Source organism: Triticum aestivum, chromosome 4A (genome assembly GCF_018294505.1).
Source record: "Triticum aestivum cultivar Chinese Spring chromosome 4A, IWGSC CS RefSeq v2.1, whole genome shotgun sequence".
In the NCBI taxonomy this organism is placed as follows: Eukaryota; Viridiplantae; Streptophyta; class Magnoliopsida; order Poales; family Poaceae; genus Triticum; species Triticum aestivum.
Window position 1 is genome coordinate 423,951,028 of NC_057803.1, and position 11,751 is coordinate 423,962,778.

Here is an 11,751-nt window from a genome sequence, read left to right on the forward strand (position 1 = left end):
CAGTCTCGCTAGTAGTTCCACGTGGACTTCGACGTTTAGCTTGTTACCTCAGCTACGATCTTCTGCCCTCGGCAGCATCTGGTAGATAGTTAGGCTTCTCAGCCTTTTTCATTTGTAGATGTCTGTACTCAGACATGTTAAGCTTCCGTATGTGCTTTGTCTGGTATGCTCTGAATGTTCGGTCATGAGACCCATGTTTGTAATATCTGGCTCTTCGGAGCCTAATGAATAAGTACTTCGAGTCGTAGAGTTTTGTTGTGATTCCATGTTGTATTTGCACATATCGAGCATATTGTGTGTATGTTATTGAAATGCTTGGTATGTGTGGGATCCGACAATCTAGTTGTTTAGCCTTGGTAGCCTCTCTTATGGGGAAATGTAGTCTGGTGTTTCCACTGAGCCTTGGTAGTCTGCTACAGCCCGGTTTACCGGGGTCCTGCGAACCCAGTACTACTGATCTGGAACACTTAGACTGGTCGGCATGTGATTCACTTCATTCCTGTGTCTGCCCCTTCGGGGAAATGTCACGCGGTTTCGGTGTACAAAAACAGGGGTACACTTTTTGTACCCCTATAACTGTGCACAGGCAGTTTGAGCCACGGGCACCACCACACCAAGCAAGGCGAGGGAGGTGAGCCAGGGTAAGACCGAAGCTCAAGAGAACTAGAACGACGCCAAGGCCAAGACCACGAAGAGCAAAGGGGATGAAGCAAACTCCCCCGGCAAGATCCTTGCCGGGAGACAGTTCTAGCAGCCCCGGCAAGACCCTTGCCATGGCGACTCGTCCCGCGCCTACGGAGCAAATCACCCTTGAGTCCACTGCCCCCAAAGGGCAAGGATTCGGGAGACATCCCCGTGGAGGCATGCGAATCTTCGTGAAGACATTCAAGATCAGATACGCACTAAGGAGACAACAACCCTTGGTGGGATCCCAGCCGAGGAAGACCACAAGGCCCCCGGCAAGCGCCTTGCCGAGGATGACAATAGGTGCCTCGGCAAGACCCTTGCCGGGGCCCCAGCAAGGCCCTTACCGAGGACACCCGCAGGGCCACCATTAGGCCCACGCCGACTAAACCTCCACCACCGCATGCATGTAGCTGCCGACCCAACCAACTGGGCAGACACCTGCGTGGCGGCATGCAGATCTTCGTGAAGACCCACCACTGCGCCACCTCAGCTGCCTGCATACCTACATGGCATCTCAGGCATCGGTGGCTAGGGCGCGTGTCGACACAAGAAGGAGCGGCGACGGACGAGACAGATCTCTCCACCATCCCCGATAAAGCAAGGACACCTAAGCAAGACGCATTAAATGTGCCTTGTCATGTAATGCGAGGGATAACCTCGCATCACTGTACCATTTCCACCTGCTCTGTGCCACTGTGGCAACCCTTTTTTCTATAAAAGGAGGTCCGAGGCGACCAGGAGAGGGATTCGGCTTTTTGGAGCTCCTCACGCCCCATAGCTAGCTCAAGGACACAGATATACAATCCACCAAAGCAGGAGTAGGGTTTTACGCATCCTTGCAGCCCGAACTTGGGTGTCGTTCCGCACTAACATCTTTGGCGCGCCAGGTAGGGGCGTAGTTGTGAGAATCGACTCTAGCAATCAGCCCAGCACTCCTTTTTCTTCGTGGCTCTTGGAGAGGGAAGGAGGCCGGAAGATCAGCGCTCGAGCGACTACAAACAGAAGCTAAGTTGCACTGAACCCTTATTTGTTCTATCCTTATTATATGAGGTTATCCCCCCCCCGGAGATGTCACGCCTTTGTATGAGAAACCCGCACGCCAGGGGGCTCTCCCACGATCGGAAACGCCCTTGCCCTGTTTCGAGTCCGCTCAACAGCTCAAGTGGCTGCGTCGAGAATGGCAGAGTAGCCTTCCGCGATCGACAACGCTCTCGATTCTGACTCGAGTCAAGCTCGACAGGTCGAGCGGCCGCGTTCAGAATGGAAAGGTGGCTCGTCCGGCAGCACGCGTACCCAGCAGGCCCATGGGGATCCGTCCCCAAAACGCCGCTAGGGGCTTCCGCACCGGCGAGCCTACCCAATCGACGTAGGGCGCGCATACAAAGAGGAATTGAACGGGGAAATAACATGCATGAAATTAAAAGTACTGCAAAGTTATATTACATCACATCATTGCTGCGGTTCTAACTAAAGATGAAATTTGTCTTGGTCGTGAACCTGCAGTGACGGTGAAGAACGGGAGGCCTAATCCCGGCGCTGGCCTTCCACCCTCTTGATTTCGTCGATGCTGCTGATGACAGGCTTGATGCGCTCCTTGAGCACCGTGAGGTCAATACCATCCGGCAAGCTATCCATCGCGGCATCGAAGTCGAGCTCGGGATTCCAGTACGCCATCTTGGTGAGGACCTTGGTCATGACCCCCCGGCAAAGTCGTCGGGCTTCCCCGGCCAACGTGGCCGCTCGGTTGGAGTGAAGATAAGCCAAGGCTCCGAGGATGCCCTCGAAGAACAGGGTCAGCTTGGTGTTGATGGTCCCGCTGCGCTCAGGGGCGTACCTCACGTTTGGCATCCCCATGGTGGCCAACTACGAGGTGACCCTACCGGCGACTTCCTCCAGACGGCTGATCCATCTGTTCTCGCCACATATTCCTGGTGGGAGGCGGCCTCATTCGCCCGCAGCTGCTTCTCCTCCTCCAGGCTCCTGGTCAAGGTCTCCTCCCGAGCCCTGCTCTCCGACAACATCTTCTCGAGATTCTCCAGCTTCAGCTTGAGATCTCTGATGGAGTTTTGTGCTTCGGAGAGCTCCCCAGCCCTGCTGATGACCGCTCCTTGCGCCTCTACCAAGGCGCTGTTGAGCGTGCTCTTCTCGTTGGACAGCTTGAGGGCCTGCTCCTTCAGCTCATCCCGCTCCACCTCCAACCCCCTTATTTTGCCGGCATGGGCCAAAGCATGGGCATCGAGTGCCTCCTTGTGCCTCTGCTCCAGCTCGCGAGTCTGCCGCGCAACAAGGGCCTCGAGCTCCTCATCCTCGCCATGGAGCGCTGCGGCAAGCTTCGCCTCACACACGGTGAGGTCCTCTTCCTGGGAATCCAGTGCGGCTTGATGCTGGTTTCGGACGGCCTCGGCCGCGACAGCCAAGTTCGCCGCCTTTTCCTGGGCCTTCTCGATGTCAGCCATCTTCATGGTGAGCTCGACATTGCGCTTGGACAATTCCTCCTAGAAGGCCCTCTGCTCCTTGCGAGTCTGGTGGAACCAGGTCTGCGTCTCAGCAAAGCGTGCCTTGAAATCCACCTCTGCCTGGTCCACCGTTGCCGTCCTGGACTTAACCTTGTCCAGACGGACATGGTAGAGCGCCTGGAGTTTTCAGAAGTTGGCCCCCATAGCACGGAAAAGCTGCTCTTCTGGAGAACCATAACCGCCAACGCCCGGCTCATCGACAACCTCGAGCCCGGTGGCGGCAAGCACCTTGCCGTCAAAGACTTCCCCTTCGGCGGGCGCCCGGGAACTTGACGCCCCTGGGAGATGGACGAAAAGATCATCACCCACCTTTAGATATCTGCCGGGGCCCGAGGTTGAGGAGGAGGGAGGCTGATCATCAACCACCTCTTCCTCGGCAGTGGCCTTGCCGGCTTCCCCGGCAGGCCCATTGTTGGCCCCCTCGGCAGAAGCCTCGCCGGTCGCCTTGGCGGCCCCCGCAGCGGTGTCCTCGGCAGCATCCTTGGCGGCCTCCTCAGCAATGTTCCCAACGACAGTATCCACGTCCTCCATACCTATTGAAGGAGGGCCTAGGTAGTAATGGGAGCATTGAAGCCAAGAAAAAGAATAAGGGAAAAATAGAGACGGAGGACAGGCGACTCACCAGTGCCAGGCTGTGAAGCAGAAGTCCCCTCCCCGCCAACATCTGGCGTCGTGGCAGAGTCACCAGCGCCCAAGTTCCCCTCTTCCTCCATGGGTCTGGGCTCCGTGCATGATGCCCTTGCCGGGACGCCCCTCGCGGAGGCGTAGTCGATGGGGGTAGTGTGTTGGGGGTAGCCCTCTTCGGCTCCTCCTGCTGCTGCTCCTCTCCTGCAAACCCGACAAGGTCAACACCATAGCACCGAACGCCTACCACATGTCGAATAAGAGGAGGGTGACGAACTTACGCTGTGGGCTGTGCCGGGGGCTGCTGTCCGGGCTGCTCAACACCACCAGTGGTGTCTTTGAAGCCCCAGCTAGGGGCTGACTGCTCGCCGAGGCCTTCGCCCTCTTCACCCTCTGGACCAACGTCTCTGCATCCCTGCAAAAGCAAAAACTGATCAAGATGAGTGACTCACTTCAGAGGAATGGAAATGGCAGTAAGGAACGGAGTACTTACTCGTCATCTATCTCCTCTTCCTCCGCCACTTTCCTTTTCCTCTTCTGGCTGAGAGGCCCGAGATCAAAAGTGACCTCCGCGTTAATGTCCGAGTCGACATCTGCTGGAGGAGGCGAAGACGGCAAGGTTTGTGCACACCCGGATGAAGAAGGGGCTGTTGTCTTCTTCTTCTCAGCGGCCTTCTTCAGCCTCTTGGCTGCCATGGCCCTCGTGTGACGCCCAGACCCCTCCAGGGTCAATTGAGGCCGCGTAGCCCTGCCGGGCCGGACCGGCTCGCTGGAGCCAGCCCGCCGCGGGACTCGCCCTCTTCCCCTGGTTGGCGTCGAGCCCGCCACCATGTCCTCCTCCTCCGACGACTCGTCGGCCGCGTCTTCGACAAGCGGAGCTCCAGTGTCGGCGCTGCCGACCTCCTCGATGGCCGCCGCCCACTTGGTGAGCTGCTCTTCCTCCGCAGCCGTTGCGGCCTTGTCCTCCACGCCCCGGCACTGCCGGCCTCCATGGCGAGCTGCGCCTCCCTCGCCCTAGTGGTGATGTAGTCCAGCTCTGCCTGGGTGGTGTCCATGACAAGCCACTGCTCGGCGTCAGCATTGACATACACCTCGATCAGGGTGTCAAAGAATTGCTGCACATCTGCGTCCTTCGGCTCCTTCCAGCTCAGGACAGGGCCATGCGCATTACAGTCCGGCATCATGGCGATGATCTCGGACCGACGTGAATTGTTGCACAACGGGACCACCCCCGCTGGCAGCCTGAAAAACGGCCCCTTGAGGGCCTTGCCAACCTTTGCGGCAGCCCTCGCGACCTTGCCGGTCCGTTCGACCTCGCCATCGCGACCCACATCAAGCTGGAAAAGCCGCTGGCAGAAGTGGGCATGTGCCAACACCGTGAAATTGTGGTCGAGGCCAGGGCGGAGTCGCATAATGTCAGCCGGATTTGTAAAAAGCCAGGCTGGCCTCCCCTTGTTGTGCAACGGGGCGATCCGGCGACGAATGAAGTCCGCCCCGATCATCTCAAGGGTGAGTCCAGCCCGGGTAAGCCGGAGAATCCTGGTGGTGGCAACAGTGAGCCTCCCGTTGGCGACATCGACATCACTCCAATCGCTGCCGCGGACCGGCGGCACTCGGCGGACCTTGCAGAATTCTGGCGGGTCTTCATCTTCAATCCAGCACCACCGGCCACGCCATTCCTCCCACCTCTCCTTCACGTCACTGTCCGGGTACGCCCCCTTGGAACTTCGGATCCAGGTGACGCAACCAGAGACGGCACCTCCTGGCTGGATCCGAGGGAAGAAATAATGGCGGAAGAGCATCGTGTTGGGCTGCACCCCGGCAAAGCCTTCGCAAAGATGCGTGAAGAAAGCCATGCACGCCACCGCATTCGGAGTAAAATCCAAGAGGCGAAAGCCGAAGGTGTGCATAATTTGGCAAAAGAAATCGGAGAAACGGGGTGAGGGAGTCCTGGATTAGGGGGTGTCCGGATGGCCGGACTATACCTTCAGCCGGACTCCTGGAGTATGAAGATACAAGATTGAAGACTTCGTCCCGTGTCCGGAAGGGACTTTACTTGGCGTGGAAGGCAAGCTTGGCGATACGGATATGTAGATATCCTACCATTGTAACCGACTTTGTGTAACCCTAACCCTCTCCGGTGTCTATATAAATCGGAGGGTTTTAGTCCGTAGGACAACATACAGAACAACAATCATACCATAGGCTAGCCTCTAGGGTTTAGCCTCTCCGATCTCGTGGTAGATCTACTCTTGTACTACCCATATCATCAATATTAATCAAGCAGGACGTAGGGTTTTACCTCCATCAAGAGGGCCCGAACCTGGGTAAAACTTCGTGTCCCTTGCCTCCTGTTACCATCTGGCCTAGATGCACAGTACGGGACCCCCTACCCGAGATCCGCCGGTTTTGACACCGACATTGGTGCTTTCATTGAGAGTTCCTCTGTGTCGTCGCCGTTAGGCTTGATGGCTCCTACGATCATCAATAGCGATGCAGTCCAGGTAGAGACCTTCCTCCCCGGACAGATCTTCGTCTTCGGCGGCTTCGCACTGCGGGCCAATTCACTTGGCCATCTGGAGCAGATCGAAAGCTATGCCCCTGGCCGTCAGGTCAGATTTGGAAGTTTAAACTACACGACTGACATCTGCGGGGACTTGATCTTCGACGGATTCGAGCCACTGCCGAGCGCGCCGCACTGTCACGACGAGCATGATCTAGCTCTGCCGCCGAACAGTGCCCTGGAGGCCGCACCCGCATCGGCTTCAACCCTTAATTCGGAGCCAACTGCGCCGATCGAGGATGGGTGGTTGGACGCCGCCTCGGGGGCTGCGATCCCAACGGCGATCGAGCCGAACACCAGCCCCGCACTCCGTGAGACTCGTGACTCCAAGGAGCCGAACTCCTCTCCGGACTCCGAACCCTCCGCGCCCCTGCCGATCGAATCCGATTGGGCACCGATCATGGAGTTTACTGCCGCGGACATCTTTCAGCACTCACCTTTCAGCGATATTCTGAAGAAACTAAAGTCCCTCTCTTTATCAGGAGAGCCCTGGCCAGACTACTGTCAGCAAGGTTGGGATACGGACGATGAAGAAATTCAAAGCCCACCCACCACCCACTTTGTAGCCACTGTCGACGATTTAACTGACATGCTCGACTTCGACTCCGAAGACATCGACGGTGTGGACGCCGATGAAGGAGACGATGAAGAACCAGCGCCTATTGGGCCCTGGAAAGCCACCTCGTCATATGATGTATACATGGTGGACGCACCAAAAGATGAGGACGAGGAGCGGAAGGACACACCAAAGGCTTGTTCCCTCGAGAAGCAATCAAAGCGGCGACGCAAGCGCCGCCCCAAATCCCGCCTCGCAGAAATAACGATCACACAGACCCAGCTCTAGAGCAGGGCCAACCGCTGCCGGACAACAGCAATCCGGATAATCAAACCGAACAAACAAATTCTATCAAGGATAATGGTCCGGACGACATAACGCCGGACAGGCACCCGGAGCAGCAGAATGCCCGTAAAAGGCTTGTTGCCACCGTGAGGAGTCCTAAAAGCAGAAGCAAAGGCTCAAGGCTGCGCAAGACACACTCCAAATTAGATGGAGTAAAATACTCAACACAGCAGCGAGGTACGGCGACAATCGCCCCTCCAAGGGCTACCCAAAGCGGAAGCTGCTACCTGAATTTGATGAGGAGGCCTCAGACCCCCCACAACCAAATATCAAAGAAGCCACCTGGCCGGATAGACGACCCCTCTACCAACACAGAGCGGCATACAACGCCACTCACAATACAACACGTGACCCTTGCGAGGTCTCACACCCAAAGGACGGTGCAACAAGATCCATCTATGGACCACGCAAGCGCGCCCCAGCATACAATGCAACACAACAAACATCCGAACAACGCGGTACACCCAGCTACAGGGGTGCCGCACACCACCTATGTTTCACCGATGAGGTGCTGGACCATGAATTTCTAGAGGGATTCAAACCCGTAAACATAGAGACCTACGACGGAACAACAGGCCCTGGGGTCTGGATTGAGGACTACATCCTTCATATCCATATGGCTCGAGGAGATGATCTCCACGCCATCAAGTACTTACCCCTCAAGCTCAAAGGGCCAGCTCGTCACTGGCTTAAAGGCCTCCCCAAAAGCTCCATTGGAAGTTGGGAAGAGCTCAAACACGCCTTCCGGGCAAATTTTCAAGGGACTTATGTCCGACCTCCATATGCGGATGATTTGAGTCATATAACTCAACAGCCTGGAGAGTCAGCCCGAAAGCTTTGGAACAGGTTTCTTACTAAAAAGAACCAGATTGTCGAATGTCCGGACGCCAAAGCCTTGGCACCTTTTAAGCATAGCGTCTGTGACGAATGGCTCGCCAGACACCTCGGCCAAAATAAGTCGAGAACGATGGACACATTAACAAGCCTCATGACCCGCTTTTGTGCGGGTGAGGACAGCTGGCTAGCCAGATGCAGCACCAGCGACCCCAGTACATCTGAAGTTAGAGATGGAAATGGGAAATCATTGCACAATAGCAATAACAAACGCCAAAATAAAGAAGACAGCATGAAGGGCACGGCAGTAAACGCCGGATTCAAAAGCCGCCCTCTAAAGGCACCATGGATGAATTGTCCAGCCTCAACAAAATTCTGGACCAAGTATGTCAGATCCATAGCATCCCTGGTAAACCTGCTAATCATACCCACAGAGAATGTTGGGTCTTCAAGCAGTCCGGCAAGCTCAACGCCGTACACAAGGGGGAGGATACACCAAGTGAAGACGAGGACGAGCCTCCCAAGCAAGACACTGGGGAACAAAAGAAATTTCCACCAGAAGTCAAAATAGTAAACGTGTTACACGTGATCAAGGGAAAAAACAACGCAGCACTCCCAGGAAAATATACCCAAGTGCCTGTCACCTCGAAGTCCAGCCACTGGTCCTCTCAACTGATTACTTTCGACCATCGCGATTACTCAGCAAGTATCCGATGCGCATGGTGGGCTGCCCTGGTATTAGACCCAGTAATTGGCGGATATCACTTCACACGAGTCTTGATGGACGGTGGCAGCAATCTAAACCTAATATATCAAGATAAAATCCGCGGGATGGGGTTAGACCCAACAAAAATTCGCCATAGCAATACTACCTTTAAAGGAGTAACGCCAGGCCCAGGGGCTCGTTGTATGGGCTCCCTCCTACTACAAGTTATATTCGGCTCCCCGGATAACTTCCGTCGCGAGCATTTAACCTTCCACATCGCTCCGTTCCAAAGTGGCTATCAAGCACTACTCGGACGCGAAGCTTTCGCTCGCTTTAATGCAATACCACACTACGCCTCCCTCACACTCAAGATGCCCGGTCCACGTGGCATCATTTCAGTGAACGGAAATATCAAGCGATCTCTGCGCGCCGAAGAGAGTGCGGCAGCGCCCGGACCAGCGGAAGCATCCAATAGGTCGTCAAGACCTCAGACACAACTAATCAAGTCCGACGCCACTATTTATACCAAATAAATGGGCACACCCCTATTTGTCAATACAAGGGGCTCAACGCGCGCAGACAAGTGGCAATTTCTTCTCATCTTGAATTATACATGGTTTCTTTAAAAACTATCTTTTTGCATGACAACTTTTTCACCTAAATTCCTCTCTTTTACAGACGATCATCGTGCTACACCCGTCCAAGATATGGCACAACGGAGACACAGGCGCAGATGTGCATCAGGGACCCGCTCCAAGGATTCTTTTTAGATTAAGACCCTGCGTAAACCTTTTTTACTGTCTCTTGTTGATACATATCCACCGTTGAGAAGGATGCTGACGTCTTGGCATGTGGCCACGCCGGAACAATGCACGTACCTGGACACAAGGGGATTTTTACAAAGGCCATTATTTAGGCCAGGTTTATACCACAAAGACCGAATACCTTAGGGAGTGTTCGGCATCGCGAGTTTGGCCCTATATGCATCAGCTCCGAATCATTGTCTTTGGTCAAATGTTGGGTTTGCCCGGCTCCTGTGTTTTCATGCCTTACGTTCCTCTTTACCGGCTAAGGTAGCACCAGGAGAACTACTGCGATTGTGCCCTGGTTCATCCGGACGAGCACCTCAGTAGAGAAAGCCGAAAACTGACTGTCATGATATAGCATGAGACTGGTCAACCACTCGATGACCTATTGGAATATTAGTATTCCTCCACCTTAACGAAGGGCCGTTTTCCGGCCAGGCATGTACGCACCCCGGGATTGAGAGAGTGCAGAGCCACCAGGGGCTATCTAGTAGCCCCACTATCAAACTCCTATGGCTAAGTGAAAGTGCTAAAGCATTATAGTCTGGTTGCCTCGCTCGCTCCGCTATCACCTCCTTAATAGGACCAAGACGTTGGGCTAAGAGTGAACGCGTGTTTTTTGCGAGCACCTCAGCATTATATGCGTGGGGGTTGAAGCCGACGGCTGCAATCTTTCAGGTTATACACATCTATACATAAACGGCCGCCCAGGAGGCATCATATTACTTTCAGGCAAAAGTATAAAAATAGCCTTATAAAAATTTATAAAAGCATTTCGCTTACAATGAGATTACCTATCACTCAAACATAATATTTTTGAGCACTAGGTCTCTATCAAACGAGCACCCTCAAGAACTTCTTCAAAGTAGTGCTCAGCAGCCATTCGACCTATGGCCGAATCCTGCGCTGCAACAGTGGTAGCATCCATCTCCGCCCAGTATACTTTAACACGGGCAAAGGCCATTCGTGAGCCCTCTATGCACACCGACCTCTTCATCGCATTAATGCGCGGCACCATGTCAAGGAACTGCTGCACCAAGCTGAAATAGTTGTTCGGTTTTGGCCTTTCCGGCCATAGCTGATCCACAATAGACCTCATGGCGAGTCCGGACAACCTATTCAGTTCGGCCCATTTGGCTAATTGGCCAGTCAATGAAAGCGGACGCTCGGGAGAATGGAATTGTGTCCAAAACAGCTGGTCCACTTCACGGTCCGTCTGACCCTGGAAGTACTTGGCCGCATCGGCAGCGCTCGCCACCAAATCCATATAAACATCCTCCGAACTCCACAGCCGATCTAGAGAGGCATACCATGGATCTCCGAACTTCCTCTACAACATAAAGGATTTCCCAGCTACAATATCCCCGGCTTCCCGCAGCTCCTCCTTCTTTGCCCTCATAGCAGAGCGGATGTCTTTTCTCGTCGCAGCAGCCTTCTCAAGGTCCGATGCCTTTGCTAGGTTTTCCTTTTCAAGAACCCGGCAACGGTCAGCGGTGGCTTTTAATTCTATGGCCATCTTGGCCATCTTATCTCGGCTCTCGCCATGCGCAGCCTTCTCGGCTTTCAACTCTTCGGCCGCCTTCAAAGCAGCCGCATTACCAAACCTCGCTTGTTCCTTGGCTCGGGCAAGTTCTGCCTGCAAGGCTTCAACAATGGCAGCTCCATCTGCAGTCACAACATATTAAAGATACTGGCATCATGCTGCTCTTACTATGTGGCGTTTACCAGATAATGACACTTACCCTGTGCCTCGTCAAGCCTTTTGTTAACAAGCTCGATGTCGGCGTCTGCCGCATCCAACTACCGTTTTAAATGGGCAAACTCGCTTCCATCACATGCACATAGAGCCAGTATGGTTATTACCTGGGAATATGATCCTCTGTTCGTCGTCATTTCCGACGACAACCAGAGTCTCAGGGGCTACTATCTACACAGGGCACACCTAGCATGTGCAGGACTATCATACATTATTTTACGTACCTCAAAGCCTGTCAGTAGACTCATAAAAGCTTGATGCAATCCGCTTTTGGTGGACGAGATTCTCTTCATCACCGTATTTATCAGCACACGGTGTTCATCTGAGATGGCGGCTCGCCCCACCAACTCCCTCAGAA